The 23,190-nt window shown below is 38.1% G+C and overlaps 1 protein-coding gene across 1 annotated transcript in view; it reads right to left on the bottom strand.

Moving 5' to 3' along the window:
- The window catches only part of LOC139998420 (uncharacterized), a 64,517-nt gene extending 41,703 nt beyond the window's left edge, over positions 1 to 22,814 (bottom strand). The window contains exon 1 of the mRNA XM_072022984.1: positions 22,796 to 22,814. The gene's annotated coding sequence lies outside the window, so the exon portion shown is untranslated. The remainder of the gene's footprint in view (positions 1 to 22,795) is intronic.
- Positions 22,815 to 23,190: the final 376 nt, after the last annotated feature.

The raw sequence follows: 23,190 nt of genomic DNA, 5'->3' as shown, positions 1-23,190 counted from the left end.
TCATAAATAAGGTGAAGAAATTGAACTTTGTATATGGTAATAGAATTTATTATGCAAATCCAACAGAGTGATGGTTCAAAATGTTACAATAGACTGGTTCAAAATGTTACAATAGAATGATCCAAAATGTTACAACAGACTGATCTCGAGCGCTTATTTTGCAAGGTTTTCATAGCGAGGTTTTAGTTCCTTTAGAGGGGGTGTCGTCTGGTGTATCTCAAAGGCGCCTATTCCGTTACTATTTGGTTATTGTTTCGATGGCTGTGATATGCAGGATGTCTAGCCTACCCTATTACTGTCTCTGAGCGGGTAGCCTTCTTGAGCGTGTGAGACAAGCAATGTGACGTCTTGGCATTATGATTTCGCACCAATAACGGTTTCCAATTCGACGGTTTAATATTTCTGATAGTAGAATCAAACGCTCGTACGTATTATACCGTTAGAAATCGCATAAAAGTGCCAAATTGTACAAAGTTATTACGTCGACATTGCACAGCAGAAATTGCTGTCTGACCAAGAAAGAGTCTTCGATCTTTTTCTATTATCTAATTTTTATCTTTTTTGAGTTTCTGATTCCTTAAGAATCCTTAATCAGAATGTTATTTATCCACATAAAATTATTTAACTAAGACAATGTGTACACAGAAATCAATAATCCTCGTTGTCTTAAAGAGTACCACTTGTCAATGTTTCCTCTTTTCATACAGGGAGGGCGTTGCACCGTTTCAATTTCCCAGCGACATTGCGATATTTAGTAGCTTTATATTTGCAACAGTAGGATAACGTTCGAATTTACGTTGAATCGTAAAATCGTCATGGAACCGGCCTTTCTTCGTCGTGTGTGACAACATAAGAAAGTCACGAATTCGTTGTGACCCAAAAAGAAGATGAAGCAAAATGCGCGTTTGGTAGGTACGCGACTTTAGAAATAAGCTGATCGCCACGAAATCGCCAGTATATCGCGATTCTCGTCTACGCGGGTCTAAACGAGATTCCGAAGCGTCGCGTGGCGTCCGCGTTCGAATAGAATTCACGGGACGCGGACACAAAGAAAGTCACGCGGAATGCAGGGAGTTCCAGACGCGTAAATCGTTCGCCGCCTCTCCTGCGCATAGGTGCGCACCAACAGCGCGGTATAAATATAGACGGCGTCCAGAAATATGTCTTTCGAGCTGCACTTAAAATCGTAGCTTCCGCCGTGGTTGTCGGAGGACTTCGTTACCTTTAGGACCATTTCTCGCCTCTGTGATTTTACACGCCGCGTATGCGAACACTTATCTTCCATCTCCTTTCTCTGTGTCTCTGGGAAGCGAGGGAAAATCTCTTTCGTCGTAAGTAAATCTGGCCACCCAGATGAACGTTCTTCCCGTTACTTCTTGAGAACTTCCGAAGGTCACGCTGGATAATGGTCTGTTGAGAAAAGGGTAAGCGTTCTGTGCCGAAGATACCGTGTGACAGGTTAACTTATGTGTACGTGGAGTTTATATTTTTCTTGCTAATGCATCAACGGGGATTCAGAAAAGACAGTCGGATCTGTCGACGGTAGTTCGAGTCGAATCGTATAATTTATAGTGCTTCGAATTGGTCTGCTGTTATATACCGATGTTTTGATACATTTGAAAGGGGTTTCGAAAGATCGTTAATTTTATGGTTGTAAACAAATTAAACTATTAATATATGTCCTATTTCGATCTTGAAATGATGTTAATCAGAAACAATATTATACTGGATGTAAATAAAGGATTTGTAAGATTCTGTATCAAAATCTTATTATGAAAACTTTTTCATACGTAACAGTAGGAAATTGCTATTTAAACGTACATAATTTCTGTTTTATAGATAAACCGTTTATTAGAAACCTTTCCTCAAAATTCCAAAACTTATAAGAATTATATTTTCCACGATTTACATTTACATCACTCGTGTTATTGGATTACATCACCCATGTTATTGGATTACATCACTATAAAAACTTAATTATATAGTATCAACGAATAGCCTGTTAATAGATGTCTATAAACATTATTCGATTTCTTCAAACAATTATGTTCAATTGGACATAAATCCTGGCAAACAAGACAATTTCCTAGAACGTAAATATTTGCGCTCGTATAGGTCATCGTATCACACATCAACGCGTGAATCTATCGATCGGTTTGTGTAACAATCCACAGACATAGTTTCGTTTGTTGAGAAAGTAACGCGTGTACGTGTCTCCTATGGTTGGCAGAAGCAACAGTTCGCAAGTCCGCTGAAAGTTCAGAACCATCGGGGCAAATTGCATTATGTCGCACTGATCGAGTTTCGTCGGAACTCTCGAGAAGGTTTCAGCGTGAAATTGGTCGTTACCGACCTTTCTCTCGTCGAAGTTTGCCGGACAAAGAAAAGAACCATCAATCTCATGAATCGCTGCTACGCGGAGCGATTCTCTTGATAAATAAATCGGATTCGATGGGTCGATGGCTGCAGAAAAGTTAGAGATAAGGATACACGACTCGACGATTTCGAATTTATTCGATTCATGTTCCTGCAGATCTATCGTCGCGATCTGTAAATCATACGGCACCCGCGATCACTACGCGCACGATGCGAAAATCTTGTTAGCGTACGAATGGCCGCAAATCTGTTTTGCGCTCAGCTGCTATTAAGAACGATGGTGAGGCCAACTATTCGTAGTTTCATTTCCACAGCTCGATTAATTTTCACGTAGGTACACATTGACGTTTCCGAATACCATTCAGATAGGAAAAGATTATACGTAACCACGTTCCGAAATGCATCACTGTGATCATAGCCTATGTAGCTAACAGCTACTACTAAATTACACCTTGCGCTAATTATTACCAAGAAATTGATTTACTGCCAAGTAACTAGTACGCGATTCATTCCACGTCAATGAAATGCGAGGGAAAATTTTAAAGGTGTAAAATTAGTTAGATAAGACAAATCCCTATTTATATTAAAAAAAAATTAATTAACTTGTAAGATTAGTTAGGTAATCTAAAGAAATAGTACGATAATGAATTTTTAATAACGTATATAGTATAATCAAGTCGTGTAAGTCGTCACAAAATCATATGATAAACGATAAAATAATTTCTAGCGGCACTCGACAGCAAACTTTCCAACGGTCTCTGTCCCGTAGCTTGTTGCACAAAGACCCTAACCTCCACTGGACGGCGGTGGAGCTGTGGTTAGCGCCGTTGGTTACGAACGTTCAGGACCCAAGTTCGAATCCCGGCACTCTTAAATTCGGTTTTTTTCGCCACAATTTGAAAAAATAAAAAGAATACTCTATCACGACGCTATATACACTTCAAATTTAACAAAGACGATAAACTCGATAACAAAATAAATACCGATATTCTCTTATCAATTTCCCAACTCTATCAGAAAATCGAAGAAACAAAAAAAAAAAAAACATATTAAACAAAACCGATCTTTTAAGATATATAAGAAATTCTAGCAAGTATAACGTCAAAGAGAAGTTTTAGGATTCTAGTGATTTTAAACTTAAGCTACAACAAATCTGTTGCGACCTCTCAATTAAGGTGGCGAGCAGTCAAGTTGCAACTGTTCGGTTGGAATCACGAAACTTGAACGATATTTTAAGGTGGAGGGAGAAGATTAAAGTTCTCTAGTATGCTTGTGATTCGTAACGTTTATTTGAAGTGTTTAGTATAAACGTAAGAGTATAAAACGTGTAAGTAAGAGAAGTTCGAACGTGAGCAAGAAACGTGTTTTGAATATCCTTTGGCGTGTACTGTCAAGTTCTCTTCTGGTTTGCTGTTGAACGGACCTATCAAACGCTTAAAATGTTAACTTGTCGGTGTGGTTCGAGTTGCAAACTTTACAATTTGCAACGTGGGAAATTCCAACTTCCCAAAAAATAGCAGAAAATGTCTTGTCCGCATCGTAAACTGAGGACAATCTTTTAAATCCTCAACAAAATCCTAGGAAACCAGGAGTCCCTAAGAAAACAACAGTTACACAGGTATTTGGTGTTCATGGATCTGTCATCCAGGGTCCATCCTCGATTCATACAGATTGTATCAGGATGCTCTGAACTTAGAGGAACTTTGTTCAATGTATCAGTTTTCCATTTAAAAGTTTCGATCTCCCTTAGGAGATTACGAGTCGTCAATCCATTTTAGATGTTGTCGATTGTTTGAAAACTGGAAGATTCTCAAGAGAGTCTGATCAACGATTTGCGACAGAGTGTTCTGATCCGGAGGGTTTTATAAGGGGGTTTCTTCAGACTCTCTGAAGTTGCAGATCTGTTTAGGGTCTCGATTATAATTTCGACGTGTTCTATTAAGGTTTATTTACATTCTGTTCAATTTGTATTGTCGCTCTGTCTATGTGTGTTTTATATAGCTGAAATATACTAATACTACTGTAAAATAAAAGTAAAAATATTTCGAATATTTCTCAGTTTTAATCAAGTTCCTTCTCAAGTTTAAACATTGTTTTATATTATCGAAGGTCACTAAATCTTCAAAACTTGCGTTTTTTCTGCGCGCAGATTAATTTACACACACCTTCGTTTGTTCATTTTGTAACACCGAACGAAGCACGAATATCAGTCAAGAAATAAATGATCTAATTACCTGCTCGTGATTATAACGTTTCGCGTACTTTTTCGCACGATAGTTACGTTGGAAGCTAGAAATTGTACTTCTTTCCGCAAGAATTACCTAATATGTAATATATGCTTTTCTATTCCACGAAACATCGCATGTCTATAACTTCCTACGTTAGATCCACTTACTTCTGCGCTAGAAGCGTTTCTCGTTTCCTCCTCGGCTAAATCGCAAATTCGTTACATTAAGGGCGTGGTTCGATTCGTATTCGTATAAGGTCAAATGTAATCTCATAGATGTTCCTCAACGTGAAGCCATAACGAGTTTCCATCGAATGTTATTATTATAAAATGGTCAAACAGCGTTATGAAATTGGCAAAATTTTAATTTTAATTGTAAGGTTGTCGATAAGTGATTGACCATATATAATCATCGATTTCCTAGTTGTATTTGTTCCATATTGCGCGAATCGATACAGGAACGAGCAACTTTTTGCCCTGATACGAGCGAAACTCTGGCAACGATGCTGCTTTCGCGATGCTCACGTGAAATTCGCTATCTCTCGGCTGGCATGTCACGATGGAAACTCCAAACTGTTTTATGCAGTTGAAAGTGTATTTTCCTTATCAGGATGTTTAACGATGGGTCTCTGTTCCAATATCACGGTTATGGGGTATAAACACGCTTGCATGTAATTAATTGCAGGCGAATGTTAATTAGTAACATAATTGCCAGGCGAAATTTGAAACTAGATTATATTGCAAACAACAATTGGTAATGTTTCAACCGGTTTTAGTACCTTTCTATTTTCGTTAACGCGTTAATCCTATAAGATGTAATGAATAATATTTAAATGCGAAATATAATTTATAAGCAACGTAATTAAATTAACGTAAACGTATTTGCGAGAAATAAACGAATATATATAAAGCGAAACGCGATTTTTTAAAAAAATGTTAACATATAATTTAATTTATAGTTGAAATAGAAAATTACAGAAAAATATAACGTAATTTGCAATTCTTATTTAAAAATGCGGGATATTCTAATCGCTAGTTTCGCTAAAAAGCGGGCAAAATTACTTTCCATTACAAAATTTTTCATTAGTAATTTCATGGACATTACATTTTTTATTATAATATCTCCAGTAAGTAAGTAATAGCAAATATTATTCTGTCCTCCCTTCAACGTAACCGTTCATAATGGCAACCGTTCAAACGATCGATTAAACGTCCGTCACAGTTATGGTTAATCCCAATCACCCAACGCTAATTAAATGAAATTCTATGGTCCATATATCGAAGGTTAATGGAAAGTGACCAAGTTTAATTTGCCCGTAGGCCGTTTTAAGAATAATCCATTGGATTTACAGCACAGCTGCCATACACGATTCACGATATAATACACGGTGCAATTGTTTGGCCTGCATCCATTCGTTCTGAGAAATGGGCAATCGATTCCAATAGTGATTAAAGTTGCACGTAGATTTGGATTAGGATAACAGTTGGGAATTAGGGTAACCGTTCGTTTGTCCCTTAATGGCGTTAAAACGACCATCTGCCATGAGAAATGTAATCCTCTTTTAGATCAAGCCTCTAAACCTCGCTTTACCGACCCTTCTTTTTAACGAATCATATTATTCATACTACTTCATAAATAGCAATATGTTGCTAAAGTGTTCTCATAAATTGGAAATTCAGTTAAAATGTAGATTTTAGCGAAAAAAACTTATTTATAACGCATATATGTAAATTCAATGACGCCAATGAAACAAACGAAGAATCTGAACATACATTTTTACGTAATATTCTTACTCGTAACCGGTAATTAGCAGACTGGAAATTGCAATCTCCGTAAATTGAGATAATTCTTTTCAAGATTCACGGGAATCGTTCTCCGGATAAAATTATGTATACGCTATTCGAGGTAATTAAAGGATCGTTTTAAATATGATCTTAAATATTATACTCCTTACTTGTTTCCGTATATTTTTCTTTTTTAATAATTTCCGTAAACTTATTATAGTATCATACGAATATCATAGTAATCTATAATATGTAAGACCTTCTCATTCCCGTTTGTCTGGTTGATGCAACAAAATCATTCATAGTAGCAATCTTAAAACCTCGAGCTCATTTTTTATAGATAATAAAAACACAAGTAAATTATTAAGTTTCAAAGTATTCGATTTATCGCAAAAGATGATACTATCGATTGAAACAAACGTAACTGCATGCATGTAAAGTTTATATGTAAAAATCAAACTCTATTTATAAAGACTACTATGTTTCAAAGTATTTGATTTATTGCAAAAGATGACACTATCGATTGAAACAAACGTAACTGCATCATGTAAAGTTTATATGTAAAAGTCAGATTCTATTTATAAAAGACTACTAATAAATACATTTTGCATAGGTATTCGTATTTTATTTACATAGGAAACATCAATGTTACTGTACAATTTATCAATTATTTTATTATCTAATTATATATCTCTCACAAATCATAATTGCGCGAGTTAAAGCATTTGATTTGATTGGAGGTGACCACAACATCTCAGGACAGTTAATTCGCTCGAGGCGCCAAAGTGTTTAGCAGATACATATACCAACACACGATCGTGTTTCATTATTTTTCAAATCCGAGTTACGACACATGTAGTAGCGTCTGGAATACGAGTTATTGTCCTCGAACGTTTGCAAATACATACTTCCAGCAACGCGGCCAAGCATCGAGATAAAACAGCTCAAGTTACCATAGAATGGATTCTAATTCTATCTGTAACGTCGTTACGACATTAACACCCGCCTTAATACGATGATGAAATATCATGATACAAATGGATGCTCGTTAGAGCTGAGAAAACGCGAATGAGAAAAGGTCTTCTTCGAGTTAGCGTTGAGAAGAATAATCTTATGGAATTCCTTTGAAAAGGTCGCGCAACGTGTCGATCCGCGCGAAGATTAAAACGTACATAAAGTTTAAATGTTTCCTCAGGATCATCATGAACTATCATAGTTATAAACTTTAAAAAACCTAGTATCCACTGGCCGTGTAGAATGCTCGCGAACATTCGCGAGCATCTGAAAATGCTACAACACACCAGCACTATCAAAGTTATTGACAACAATTCTAAGGTGAATAGGCTGTAAATAGTTGTAAGTTTGTTTGTGCATTATGGTCATGTTGTGTAGAGTGAGACACGAAAGGTTCTGCTGCGAGTCGCCGGGTGTCGCTGCTGTGCTACTGCTGCATTTTCCTTCTCATTTTTGATGCCGCGGAAAAAAACCGAACTCCGATCGCCGGGATTTGAACCCGGGTTCTGGACGTTCGTAACTTAAGGCGCTAACCGCTGCGCTACCGTCGTTCGACGCTAGTTGGCGTCGAGTGGTGGTATTTTGCTGTCGAGTGCAGCCACAATTCTTTGCTAATTTTGTACACGTATCCTCGATTATTCGTGTACAAATATTTATTAAATATAACCCTGACATACTCGTTTTTCGATATCGATATTCGCTATTTATTCAGTAACAGATATAATATAAGAGTTAACAACCATCAAAACAGTTAACCAATTACTTGACACGACAGATCAGATCCGCAGACTAAAAAGACAATACACTTTAAATTGAAGCATTAGATTCAGCTAGAATCAAGCATCCTATAAACACTTATAATCCAAGTTACAGTACGACGTCAAAATAATTTACTTATAACACTCAATGAGAATTGATTGTAAAAATTCTACCAAATAAAAAAAATATTCGCTATTCATATTTTCCGCACTATGTAATTAAAATCAAATAATATGGAGAAAACGAGAAAACAGGTACAATATATCTTTAATGATTTACTACGAGTGAAATTTCACCTTACGCGAATTTTCCTCTAACACCAGCGTTCCGTAATTTCGTCGCAATGTTTATTTTTAGTATTGCAGATAATAACATTTCTATCTTTCGTTTAATATCGAATAATGACGAAACATTTAATTGCGTTGGTTTGAAAACTTTTGAAAGTTGAATTTAATTCGATTCGGCCTAATTCGTTTAAAACTGAAATCAGTTTAAATGGAAAAAGGTAGCTGAATTCCATTGTTTACTTTTCGTTTCGATCTTTTGATCGATCGGCATCGGTACACCCCGTTCCGACACAAAACATCCCTAACAAGCCAGGACGCTCGTTTGATTCTCGAGGCGAACCAGCCGGGTACATCTCATGTTGCTTTGAAATTTATCAGCGCGGCTAGATGTGGGTCAACCAGCGAGAGCACTCGCCGAGCATCGAAGCTCGGCAGATTTTTCTGGGATCTCCAACCGGCTCGCAGCTGTGACTTTCCCCGATTGACCTCACAACTCTATTCAACGAGACACCTTCGATACTCGTCGTAAAAATAACGAGATATCGATCAAAATGTACGAGGACTCGCGGCCTGGTTGCACGAGGTTGTATCGGTTTGCACGATTTGCTCCCGCGGCGAAATCGGTATCGTCTTTTAAAGAATCTACCATCTCCAGATCTGCACGGAGTATCGACGAAAGTTCGAAATCGCTATGTGTTCTAGAGAAGTCAAGAATCTTAAAAAATGCTAGCTAAATTCTTTTCTGTTATCTCGGCAAGTTCTTTCATACTGATTGAAAAAGCTATAATTATGCTATCGCGAGAGAGTTTGAAATCGTCGCGTACTACATAAAAGTGAGTAATTTGAGAAAAACGTCAGCTTGAAATTCTGTTCAAGAAGGCGATAGTCGAATAAAGGAGTCAAAGAGTAATTCAAAATTGATCGATAGCGTCTGTCTGATTCTGAAAAACGTTTGTTCGTGCGAAAGCATTTTCTCGAACCTGACCATACTCTCCGATCGAGAGGGAAGAGCAGCAGTAAACAGAGTGTAAATAAAATAGAAACGAAGAGAGCGAATTGGTAGCGCATGGCACGTGACTCGCGTCGAACGTCTGTTCCTTCGCAGACAAACGCGAGAATGTTACTAATTAATTGTTCCTTAATTATCCCGTTATCGAGCGTTTAATGCTTTAATTTGACGCACGTTTCTTTTCGAGGCTATTTACTTGTTCGAGACGAGAAGTATCTATGTGTGTGACGATAATTAGTTCTACTTCAATCATACCGATATTTCAAACGTTTTCGTTTTCAAATAATATTTGAATTTTATTCTTTCAAGTAATTCGCGTAGGCAATATTTTGTTTTATTATCATCGTCCAATCTACTGGAAAATACAGTAGCGACAAAAATTTGAACAAACGAAGAAGAAAATTCTCTTTGTCGTCAAATTTATCATTATCATTGTGTTTTATCGATAGATGATTTTCACTGTGAACCAAACGTTCGTATACAAAGGTCTGTCAAGCCTGGAGGCTTGACATATGGATATGTCCGCATAATCTAATTTCCCGTAATTTAATTTATCAGAAAATCATTATCGCGATATACTCTGTTTACACTCGTATCCTCTCCTACGTTCTTCGTATTTCTCTAGACCTGCATCAAACGGTATCGTTTTAACGAACGTGTTACGTGACGCAGTTAGGTCTCATCAGTTGGACGTTGAATCTACTATGGGAGCAAGTGATTATCTTTTCCTAGAACGCAGGAATGTAAGAAGCAGCGAATTACTATAAAAGAGTAATGACAACGTTATGCAAGTAATCGGATTACGTAAGAGTCGACTGGAGGCACTTCAGGTGCGGCACGTGCGGCATAGGTCGACGAAAAGGGTTACGAGAAAGGTTACCAAAGGAATGGAGAAGGGGGGGGTGGGTCAGCGTTGGATAAGATCGTGAGAGAAAAGAGTTGACGTGTACGAGAAAAGTTCCGGAACAACAGGGTAGAATGGTACTGCTACGTGACGGGATTTCGTGAGCGAATCGAATACCCAGGAATGTAACTCGCTACCTCAATGGACTGCTATGCACCCTGTGGCCATCCAAAGATGCATTCTTTATATCTTTCGTGCTTGTTCCTTTTCTTGACATTTATTGAACGTTGAATGAGCGTCTAAGGTTAATTCTAGATATCTTCGGCTTTCGGAAAATTCCAAAAAAAAAAAAAAAAAAAAGAAAAAGAAGATGAAATAATAAACTTGCAAAAATATCTTTTTGTATTTTTAGTTCTTTAATTCTTTATTTATGAAGATTTATATAGGTACATATTCTTCATTAATTTCTAAAGCTAATTAAAAAGGTTGAAACTTAGGAGGTACACATTTAACGTAGCATTGTGCGTTTTATTCTTATACCATAATACCATATTATATCCATCTTAACTTATCATATCTTATACCATATTATATCCATTTGTTGCATTCGCTTGTCCCATTAAGAACCTACTTGATATGCACGGGAAAAATGAAATACACGTTTAAGAATAACGTTGTCTGGAGTTAATGCGATAATTAATGCCCTGGCTCGGGGATGTTTTTCAAGCTTATTACAAGAACAACTAAGAAAACTTGAGTAAAAATTTTGCAAATGGAGCAACATGTAAAAACTGTTAAAGAGTTCTTATTCTGGAAGAATAAATAAATTGAAGTAATTGTATACTTCGATAGATGCATTTAAAAGATACACTTAGGTGATCATTTAATGCAACGATTAAATGGTTCTGTATACCTTCTTCGATGTTTCTAATAATCGAGTTATATAAAGTGGCACTACATGTGATTATTACGGTATGATTATCACGGTAATCGTATGTATATAATTACATGCGAACCTATGCTCGCAGCAATCGTGATTTTACTTACGCGAAAGAATCTACTCGTTAAGGTCCCATTCCCAGCGAGATCTGGTGAACTTAATGAGCGGACAAGCGGAAACAACTGTACCAGAATCGATTCTAACCTTGTGTCTAAGTCTCGGAGAAACTTCTATCAATTCAATTACCTTCTCGAAATTTTAATTAATGAAACTCCAAGTAATTAAAACTTTCGACTTTTTTCCATTTCTTTCGCGAAATTAATATTTGAATATATACTATAAATATTAATACAAATTTAAAAGTGAAATAGAAGTTTGATAAATTTCGAAGAACCACGCAGATATGCTAAAACCATGGATTTTATCTTTTAATTTTTTATATCGGTTCAAGTAATTTTAAGTAAAATTAAGTGTAACATTTATACGCTTCGCTGAGGTGTAGTAGAAAAAGAGAGAAAGAAGCTTTTATATTTTCCCTGCGAAATCCTTCAAGCGGCAGAGAAAGTATCTCTATCTGACAGAAGCGACGAACAGCGCTACATATCGTTGAAAGTTTTAGCGAACAACGCAATAAAGTTTCTGCAATTACATTTAATGGCGGTACTGCCGATTTATGAACGTTGTATCATCGATACTGTTTTTCAATTTCTCGACGTTTTTTTTATGTGTGAATTGCAACGCTTGACATGCATGTCATTTACGGAACACAATACGATATTCTACAAACAAGTCACGAGTGTTTCACTAAATTCGATAATTATAAACTAAAGATATAACGGACGAAGTCTTAACAACCAGTAAAATTGTCATATATTTCAGTAAAATTTAAACTTGAAAGAGTAGTACTATATTTAAACAAATAATATCAAGTTATCTATATACATAATGCATAAAATATTTATTTATATTGAAGCGAACTTATTGCAAAGTATTTTAATATCGCAGTGGATGAAGTAATGTCTTTTAATAAACTTTCAAAAGACCTAAATTTATGTAACAATTGGCAATTTTTTATTATTTCTCGCTTCGACTCTGTTACAGAAAGAGAGAGAGAGAGACTGGTCAAGTCCTATCTCGAATCGACACCACGAATTCCATATTTCGGTTAAGATAAAAGGAGTGGTGTGAATGATCGTAATACTGAATTAACAGTTTAAATATACTCTTTATTTCCAACAACTTTTGGGACTTGAGTGTCTGCGTGTAGTGCTGCGAGAGATGTGGATGTGCTTTGAGCGAATAATTGCACGCAAGTTGAGGTTTCTTCGGTTCGATGAGTTAGCAGCAACTTTAGGTATCTTATGGCCGTGATGTCCAGTGATGCTGAGGTCTATAAGGAAAACTAGTGACGGATGCTGGTCTCCCTCAACGTTGGTTCGTGGATGGAAGTGATCTTCGAACATCCAACATGAAAAAACCGGCTTTTCCCATGTTTTACCGGAATGAGCAATAACCCCAAGGAGCGTCTCGACTTGAACGATGCATTGTATAAATTATCCTCGATAGTAAGCAAAAAAACTAAATCTGATGACGGCAATTAACGGTATCTTAAGACAAGTATGTTTGAACAGCTGTTGACCATCTTGATCACAGAATGGACTATAGTATTGGTATACAAGTTCCAAATAATAAAATATCACTGCTACAAAATCGCAAGGATGGCACATCTCGTCTGCATCGATGCTCAGCATAGGGAAAATCTTATGTTGTGGCACGCATTATCAGAGGTTCGCTAAGGATTTCGTTGCAACATCATGACCTTTCCAGCAGCGCTGTACGGCACAGCGATTTATTAATCGTAAACTATCCCATGGCTTACTGAATCGTAATTAACGGATTCGCGCACGATGACGTTATAGGGTCGCATCTCACGAGTCGGTTTCAGCTTTTACATGGTCAGTTTTATAGTCAACGGTAACGTCGCGATGAAGACATTGAGGAAATTGGACGGATCAGACGATCCAACGTCATGATTGTGATAAACGGAATTAAGTGTAATACTATTTGTTATTAACTATCCAATCGAAGAAATAGCTTAATTACAAAGGGATGAAGCGATATCGCGTTGGCGTATTACGCCGACATGACCGAGAGCAGGAATCCTAGGGCGCTGTCGGCAATAGCGGCGGGAATGCGAATTAACGGGCTCTTTCAAACCGTCTGAAACGGCGCGGCAAACTATCGCGCACCCTGGGAAACGTGTCGTTTCACTCTTTTGCCATCGTTTTCACATGCAGCTAACTGTACAATACAGAAAACATCATCTGAATCATCCTTGTGAATGCGTGCACGATACCGTGCTGGTGACCAGCAGCAAAATTTAGAAAGAGAAGGATTCCTACAATCATGTGTTTCAGTTCCTGGAAATTGTGCGACCTACTCATGTTCTCATGTGCTTTTTTAGATATTTTTTGATATTTAGTAATATCAAATTTTGGTTTTATTGGTGACATTATTAACACGCAGGAAAAATTAGAAAAGGCAGGTTTCTACAACCGCGTTTTAATCCTTGAATATCGTACGACACGTTTTGTGTTTTATTTTATAATAAAAAAAATAAAATTGCGTAATAAACAGAAGCTGCGATACAAAGCAAGATTTAAATCAGTTACATCATCGAATTTTACATCTAAATCACGTTTTTGTTTCAACGAACAACAAGAGCTTTAGCGAAAATCCAAGCAATGCTGCCGACACTTGTAACATAAATATGAGTTCTAGAATAGAAATATCATATGGCTACGGTGGCGAAGTTGATATTGTATACGGCTACAAACCCAAAGGACCTGTGTTCAAATCCTAGTCGTAATTTTCCTAGTTTACGGAATTCCAACTGATGGGCCTCGTCCGGGGCTGGAGGGGAAGACCTAACACCGACCAAAACAGAAGGAAGCCGTCAGCGATCAAAGTCGGACAAAGAGTGTGCTGCTCATCAACAAATCGTCAAAGACTCTGTGATAAAAATAGAACAAATGTGATAAAACTAGGCTGTGATCCATCATTATACCAAAGATTAGAAATAACAATAGACTATGAAATATACTAATAAATTAACAAAACTAATATAAAGTAAGAAAAACACTAACAAAACTAACACCACTCCCCCGGACAAAGCACTAACAATTTAAGAGTGGTACATCGATGTCCGCGAAATAACGCTGACGTGTGGCCGGGCCTCCAGGAAGCACAGAAGAAAGAAGAACGTGCAATTAAGGATCATTGCGACTAGGGTGTGAGCACAGCCTTCTGGGTGAAATAGCCGTATACGATGGCGCCAGGGCCCAAACATTCGGTACTTTGGACGGTTCCCCTTGTAAGGGCCCAGCCGTAGACTCTAATTTTGCCCATAGTTCCAATAATATTTCTTTTTTTTTTACTAAAATTTAGCTTTCAAAATTTAAGGATTAGATAGGAAGTGACTCGAAAATCAGGGTTAAACACAAAGCGTTGCACGAAGGAAAAGAATTACATTAATAGTTGGTGTTCGGGATTTGGAGTGGTCGTCTGTTTATGACCCGGACAACACATCTGCTTTTTTTTGAGAAAGTCCGAATTTCCTACCTCCTAAGATGTAAGCCTTAGGGTGTGGACCTCATTGGAAGACTAATAAACAGTCTCGCCCGATGGTTCAGGCCTAACCAAAACATACTACTACTCAGTATCATTAATTAGCTCTACCTTGAGCGTTAATGTCGGTCAAGGTTCGCGATATCAACCGATCAGTTGCAACCTGATTGATCGCCACTAAGTTGAGAACTCGCAATATTGGCCTTTCGAGCTTGATTCATTGTCGTTAGAGGAAGCATCACAAGGATCGGAAACGAATAAGGAACCACTCATAAGCGAGTTATAAAACCCGATACATAGAAGAATCGCGCGTAACTCGATTCTGGAACTAAATTTAAATCGATACGTCTTGAGGAAACGAGAAGATCAGAATTCGTTATGCAACGAGCAAGTAAGACAAACACTTGCGAAAAACGGTTCGCCGTTTCCAGCGTTCGAGAATAATTGCGAGGCGTGGAATTTCGGTATCGCAAGAATCGTCGTGAATTCCTATTTTCCATTCGACGACGCGATACTCGTTCCCTTGTCTTATGAATAATGTTTTCACGGGCGTGAAATCGACGCAACGCCGCTCGAAGATGAACAAGAACCAGTCGTAGCTCGCGGAGAAATTTCACTTTCGCGACAAAGTCCCATGGAAAGATGGCCGTGTTTGGGATAATCGATCGCGAATCACTGACCGTCGTTGCTTTTCCCTTAGTCCTCTACATGATACCTGGAACCTGTTTCGAACTTCGTAGGTCGTACCTAATCGCGTTGCACGTCCGTTTAGCCGCTTTAGGTAAGACCTACTACGCGTTTATCGCTGTTTCTAAATACTAAATGCCTATCGGTAATATAGATCATCGGTAAGATATAGAATCAGTCGTTTCGGGTATTAACGAAGGAAGGAGATAAATTGTTTCTCAGGTTTGAGTCAGTTTTTCAAGGAGTTTCTTGTTTCAGAGATATATGAGCTCGTATTTGTTACTACTAATGTCGAATTGGTTCTTGTAACTTAATTCGTGAATTACGTAACGAACGAAGAATTTGAACTACCGAGTAAATATAGATTGTTATGATACATAACAAAGTGTTTCATAAGAAATAGATACGCACGACCCTTTCTTCAAAAAACATAACACTTACTATGTTCCGCGATGTGTTCGATACACAAACATAGCAACAGTCCTTGAACGGTCAGCGAAGAATCTTAAAGTACATTCCTACGAGGTAAAAATCGATCAAATCAAGATTTGCACTTACGCTTATATTATTAAATATTTCGCTTGCATTTTAAATATTGCGCTTAAATATTTCGTGAGTCTAATAAACGTATTTATAAGGAACTAAGTAGCGTGTATATAATTATTCCTTCAGTGAAAATGAATTCTTTGGACGAAACTGCGAACAAGCAATCTATATAAAATTCTATAGTATTATTCATATTCATTGCTTTCATTTTTGTTAGTAATTCTATTCACTGCAGTTAAATGCATGCATGTTAATTAGGCAAATGTTCCCTAATAATCTCAGAAAAAATGATAAGAAAGAGTAGTTTGCGCAATTGATTAGTATTCATTTTCGCTCATGGAGTATTCACTTCCACGTTTAACAACGCTATCTATTTCTAGAATTCATTGGGAATTCATATGGAGGGAGAAGCATCGTTCACGCGAACAGTCATCCTCGGTTCAAAGACCTAACGCATTGGACGATGCAAACGAATTTCAGTCTTGGGAAACATTGTCTGCGAAAGTAACGTGAGAATCGATCGAAAACAGAGTATAGGAAGGTCCGTTCCATCATTTTCGTTTCATTGCGATAATCATGCGATGGGTAGCTGGGTGGCCAAGAATCAAAATCGGGAATGAGATCGAAACGAACTGTCTCTTTAAATGCTGAACAGCTACGAAATAGCGTGATCCTCCACAAATAGTGATCGTATTTATGAATAAGCGTATACACTTATGTATGTATTTTGTATTACTATATGTATTCTGGAGGATACTTTACTTTTAAATTCCTCATATACCTATAAACATCCACAGTCTAACAACTATCAAATGAAAGAGAAAACAAATTCACTTAAACATATGATGGAAAGTTGTTTCTTGCATCGAGACAAAGAAATTAAAAACCATATGTTTCACATCTTCAGGAAAGTAAATCCTGTTATACACATCGAATATCTCAGCGCTCTTATTCATGGTTTCTCATTTCTATTACAACAGACAATACTTATACGTATATTAACGAAAGGAGAATCTCCTTCTATTTCTCGAAAAGATCGGAAAATTAAATTTGAGAATGAATTGGAAAGATGAAAGCAAAACAAAGGAAGGAAGAAAGGAAAGCAAACAATGAAATAATGGAGAGTGATATACCTGATGTATAAATAAATGTAATAATAATCCGGAAGAATATACTTTAAATTTCGTGTAAATACTATTGTTACTTTCTATGACTCCAACATATATCATCAAATATATCAATATATATCATCAGTTCAAACATACTTGCTCGGACCCGCAATAATCCTAAGCAACCGTGAGTTGCAACCAATGCTATTGCCGTCCCAGATTTAGATTTTTACTTACTGTCAAAGCCCTTAATTTATTTAATGCTTCCTTAACGTCGAGGCGCTCCTTATTGCACGTCAGGGTGAAAGGCGGGATAAGTGTCCGTCCAATCATTATCCACCAGTTTTCCAATTAGCAGCAATGACCGTTGTCCTTGCTTAACGAAAATTGCAATAAACGGATCCGCGTGTCTCGTGTTCCAGGCACACCCCCATCGGTAGTTTTGCTCCTCGACATCACGATCTCCGAACTTCACTCGTTAGCAATTCTTCGGTCAAAACGTTCTTTCCAGTTATTAAAAGTTGTTGGAGACAAAGAGTTTTATTTAAGTTGTGAACATCATTTGGACCATCCCAATTATCTTAACCGAAATTGGGTATCGGCTGATTCCTTTCCCCTTGTTTCAGCGTCTACATCTTGAACTCGTTCCACGTGTCGCCTAGCACATCAGCGAAAGCTTAAGTCGGTTTTTTGGCTATATGCAATTCCATGGTGTCCAAACATGTTTTTAACGCTTGTCTCGCTTCGACGATCGATATACACTGTCTACGTCCACCAGCCTCAATGTTCTCGTTACACATTAGAATATGTTTCGATTTGGCTGCCACTCCATTTACGTCCATCTTCGAAATCACGTAGAAAGGTCCAACAGTTTGTTTCTTTTCTACGGAGACGCCAAGGTTCTCGAATTTCTTCATTTTGCTTCAACAATGGACAACTTGGGGATTTTCCGGTACTACATTTAACCACGATCTCTGTGGATTACCATAAGCGTCGCGTAGACTTTCGTCACTGATGGACACCGTTACTCACTCGTCGAGGACGTTCCTTCATCTTTGAAATTTCCGCTCAAAGATACTAAGGAACCTCTCGATGTTTTACAGTCGCATTTTTCGAACGTACTCGTGCTAAATCCACTCCGTGAATTCTACGAAATCCACTTCGTGACCGTTCGTGTTGTCTCCATCTAAAGCTACTGCGATTATGTCCGTTGTAACCGATGTTGCTCTTATCAACTATATGTTGCGATGTGGCGATCACTCATGTTGCATCTAGTCGGTGGATATCGCGAATCATGAACGCCATTAACGCTCAAGGTGGCGGTAGATTAACGATGTAGAGTAATGTCGTGTCTACTTGGTATATTTACACTGTTTGGTATAAACGCAAGAGTACGTAAGGAGTTTCTATTAAGACTGGTGCATGATGAGTCTCTCTTGCTGACTGTCCGATGAAGACTGAATACTCGTCTCTTGAAGCGTCTGGTCTTTATATTCTAGCTCTCCGTCCAGGGGGTGTTCTTCTATCCATATTTCCTTTGAGGAGGAAATCTATTTCTATCCAATCTGGTAAGTATCCTACGGCCGTGGATGTTTCACATCTGGTGTTTATGTTTATCTTTAGAGCGGACCCATACAGCATTCCGGGTGGCCGTTACCCTCTTGACACACTGTAAATTTTACAACTTGTGAGATAGGAATTTCCAACTTCCCAAAAGACACGTGCTGTCCATATCGTAACGAAAGATCTCTCGAAATCCCGAACAACCGATTTATCTAATAACTTTTTCTTTATGACGACGATGTCCTCGAGACAAGAAAGACTCGTGGGATCTACAACTGCCGTACATTTTGTCCTACTTTCTCCGATAGGAACATGAAGAGATCCGTTTCCATTTTCTACCACGATCGAGTTTGCAAAGTCAAACTGAGACTGACTTATTCCGTTCTCTAGCCATATTTTAATTCAATTATCAACTTCGACTTCATCTAATTTAGGCGCTCCTATTTTCACGTATTGATCCGCACGCACCGATCGCTACCGGTGTCTATCAACGCGGTCAAATTGCAATCTCCGATCTTAACGTCTCTGCAACGCTTTGTCTGTAACGACTGCGACACGCTACATGTATTCTTAGGAGACTTACATTGTCAAATTGCGATGCGATGTGTCCGTAGCCCTGGCATTTGAAACTTCTGGCAATTATGCTTTTCGTTGGGCAGTTCGCACTTAGGTGATTTTTGTTTCCGCACAGGAAGCTCCGTCGCGTCTCGACCTCTTGGATTTTTCTTCGACCAGCTTGCTGTCTTCGCGTTTTCCTTCGTGGCCTTGTACGGGGCGAACTTCTCTTTTAATTCGCGAACATTCTTGGTGCTGTGCAGTATGATGTTGTTAGTTTGCTCGCGAATTCCGCCGATAATATATTTTGTTACGACCAAACTGTCCATACTCCCTTTCTGATATGTCTCGGTTTTCTTCATGATTCGACGCAACAGTTCCTTCTGCACCTTGTACGCGTCTACTTTTTGCGCCAACTCGGTACTCAACATATCCTTCGTTGTTCTCCAGTTTCTAGGACGCTTTCCGTGGTTGACAAACAATTTCGCCGAATAGCGTAGAAGTATCTTCACGTATATTAATCGCTACGCGTTAGTCCAGCCACAAAGGTTGTACATTTCCTCAAATTCCAACATCTAGCTTTGCACACTGACGTTGTTATCACCTTCTAATGTGCTCATAGACATATCCACGACCCTGAATGTTAAAGACGTGTGCGCTCCTACTGTCGACTCGAACGCGTGTTTCGAACATGTCGCGCTATTCGACATCTTCTTTCTCTTCATCGTACTCGCCGTGCTCGATCGCCAAGGCGATGAAAGCTCTTAGACGCTCTCGCCTTCTTAGTAATTCTTTGTAACCTTCGTTTTTTCAGTTCATCTTTCATCTCGGCAACTTTCATTGTTTCATGTTTGCTTATCGTTAACAATGGCTCTTTCTTCGACATCAATGATGGTATTATCAGCGTTTGATCCTTCGCTTTTTGTGGATAATGATTCAATGCGACATCAACTCAATCTCACAATTACTACACGAATAATTCTGTTTAACATTTCGCTTTCTTTTTTGTTCAATCTCGACTCGAACTCCCGCAATTATACTTTTGATATATTCATAATGATTGAAACGGTGATTATTTAAATAGAGCTATTTCTTGATGTAGTAATGTATTACAACTGAATTTGTACACCTAGTCTACTTCTGAATAACAACTCAGCACTAACAAATATTCGACAACCAATGCATAAAGACTAACTTCTCTCTGCAATTAGCCGCATCTTACCCGTAACTGGCGATTCTCTCCAACAACACGTCCTTTTATACCATGGTTTTCGGTTCCCCTACCATGCATATGTATCTTACAGCTGTTTGTGACCCAAGATGGTCAGAGGCACCTTTTTTGATTGCCTATTCACCTAAAGGGACACGGATACGTGTTGGCCCACTTAGCCCATTGGAAGGTCCCATCTTACCTGTACGGCTAGGGGCCTTTCATTTCTTCACTATCTGTGGTTCATCGGAATTTTCTCAACGGTTTTTTTAGGATACTACGATAAATAAAAGACTACAGCATACAGGGACGCTTTACATTTTGTTGAAGTAAACCTTACTTCTAGGAAAACTCTACATCAGCGCTATAGCTTAGTTTTTCTAGCCTTTGAAGCCACTAAAAATTGTCTAGCACTAAATTAATAAGAAGGGTCTTTCAGCCTCATAACCTTTTTAGGAATATGCTTGCGCAGATTGTGGTTAGGTTAGTGCAGCGGGGTCTGGACAGGCCAGTTTTCGTGATTCTATAAATACCTATAGGAACATGGCTTCGGAGCTGTGTTGTAATGTAACGCTGCCAGAGTGCGCTGCAGTAGCATACACTGTACTTATGCTATTCCTACACTAGTACTCAGATATATTTCTATTGCACATTCACCCACGCGTTCCTACATCAGATAACCGCAACACTTTTAAATGTCTCTGTTAATTTGTCTACCTTAAAATTCGGAATAACTGACATCCGCTTGAATTCGCGACGGCGCGTCAACCAAATGCGATGCAACCAAAAATTGGGAATGAGCAAATACGAGTAACTGTAGGTACATACCTCGGAGGAGACAATATTTAGGGATAATAAACGGTATAATGATGATAATAAACGGAACCCAACGGAACTCGGGCTCACGACGACCTACTTGTTACGTCGATGACACTGACGGCACCGAAACCGGGTTAACGCGTACATGCTGGAGCATTCCACTATGCTCTAGCAGACTCACGGTGTACAGCGAACAAACCGAAAGGCAAAGTGCTATTCATTCGAAATATATATCGTGCATGATGTTGGTGATAATTGTAATTTGATGTAAATTACTATATTACAACTGAACTAGGTTGCGGAAGAATATAAGAAAAATGTAGCAATTAATTCAGTACACGCGTACAAATAATTTTATTCGGAAAATCTGTATCGAATAAAAAGATTCATTTTGCTTGCTTCAGACGATATTACATATAGATAACTTGTTTGTAATATGTACGTTTGTAAGCTGTATTTGTAAAATACGTGTGCATGTAAAAATACAAATGTAAAAGTTATTTGGTATATAACAGCATAATTACTAGGGATACTGTAGCATACGGAAAGGTTGTCTAAAAAAGTCCCGACGAAATATATACAGTTTTACTAGAAAGCGTAAGTACGGACAGGTTGAAAGTGGCGGGAAACTTCCATAGGCCATGGGACCCATCAATATGCTTCAGGTCGTTCAGTCAAATAGTTACTCGGAAGAAGGTGTACGTGACCATGATCATGAACAGTTATGAAACGCGTGCGTGTTGAGCGTATGAAAAGATGATAAAGGGATGCTTCAGTGAGAAAATCCTAATCGTTAGTTATTAATTGAGAGTCTAGTTGCGAGGAATTTATTAGTTGCGAGTCGTAGTTGTGGGAGAGTTGCTGGCGAGTTAGTTAATTAGTAGCTGGCGAATTCTTCTGACTCGTTAATTGTTAGTTGTGAGTTGTGAATTATCAATTTAGGTGTCTTAGTTATATCACGTTACTGCATTAAATTCAAATCAAATAGCCATCGTTTCCTGTTTAACCACTGTAAAGAAATCCATCTATCAATAAATTTATCGTATATAGTAGAGATCACTAGTAATCCTGATTTCCATAATTCTGATTTCTATAATCCTGATAATTCTTATCATATTGATAATAAACATATATTTAGCTTATTTCTAGTAGTTCAAGCGTTCCATATCATACAGTAGGATTTTTTAGGAAACGTCACATTGCATTGAATTAATTTCCATTCTCCCCGAACAGAATTAGCTAATGTCTTTCATGTCTCTAATTTGCACACACCAATTCAGAAAACGGTTCAAAATGTCAGAGAATAACAACTTACCGTTATATTCCATGCAAGGACATTCAATCACACTAAACATTACTCCGAATACTTGAACACATATCAGCAAATAACTATTACACGATGATTCAAGAAAAAAGATAAAGCAAAGAAAAAACTTACTATGGTTTGGTAGGACGATATCCTATTACGATTCAGTTTCTTTCCTCGCCGCGAAATCTGCCTTGTATTTTAGCAGAGGAACAGGCCACTCTTACCACGGTACCAATTATTCGTAATGCGCGCAACGAGGCTCGGGTCAGGAGGAATTTAAAATTGTGCAAGTTAGGGACAAAGTTGCCATGACGAAAAAAAAGAACAGGAAGCCAAAGGGTTTTCACGCTCCTTCGCAGGAAGGTCCGTACGTGTAACTGCCTCTATACGCGAGTGCTGCGACGCAAAACCCGTATACCCTCTAAATATTCAGAAGACGCCGCTTCTGGAATGTTGCTCTCGTTATCAGTGAAAGTTGCGCGATATAAATAAGTAGGTATGCGAACGGTGTACCGGTGTAACGC

The sequence above is a fragment of the Bombus fervidus genome, chromosome 1, assembly GCF_041682495.2.
Source record: "Bombus fervidus isolate BK054 chromosome 1, iyBomFerv1, whole genome shotgun sequence".
In the NCBI taxonomy this organism is placed as follows: domain Eukaryota; kingdom Metazoa; phylum Arthropoda; class Insecta; order Hymenoptera; family Apidae; genus Bombus; species Bombus fervidus.
This window is presented reverse-complemented; position numbering and strand designations above follow the sequence as displayed.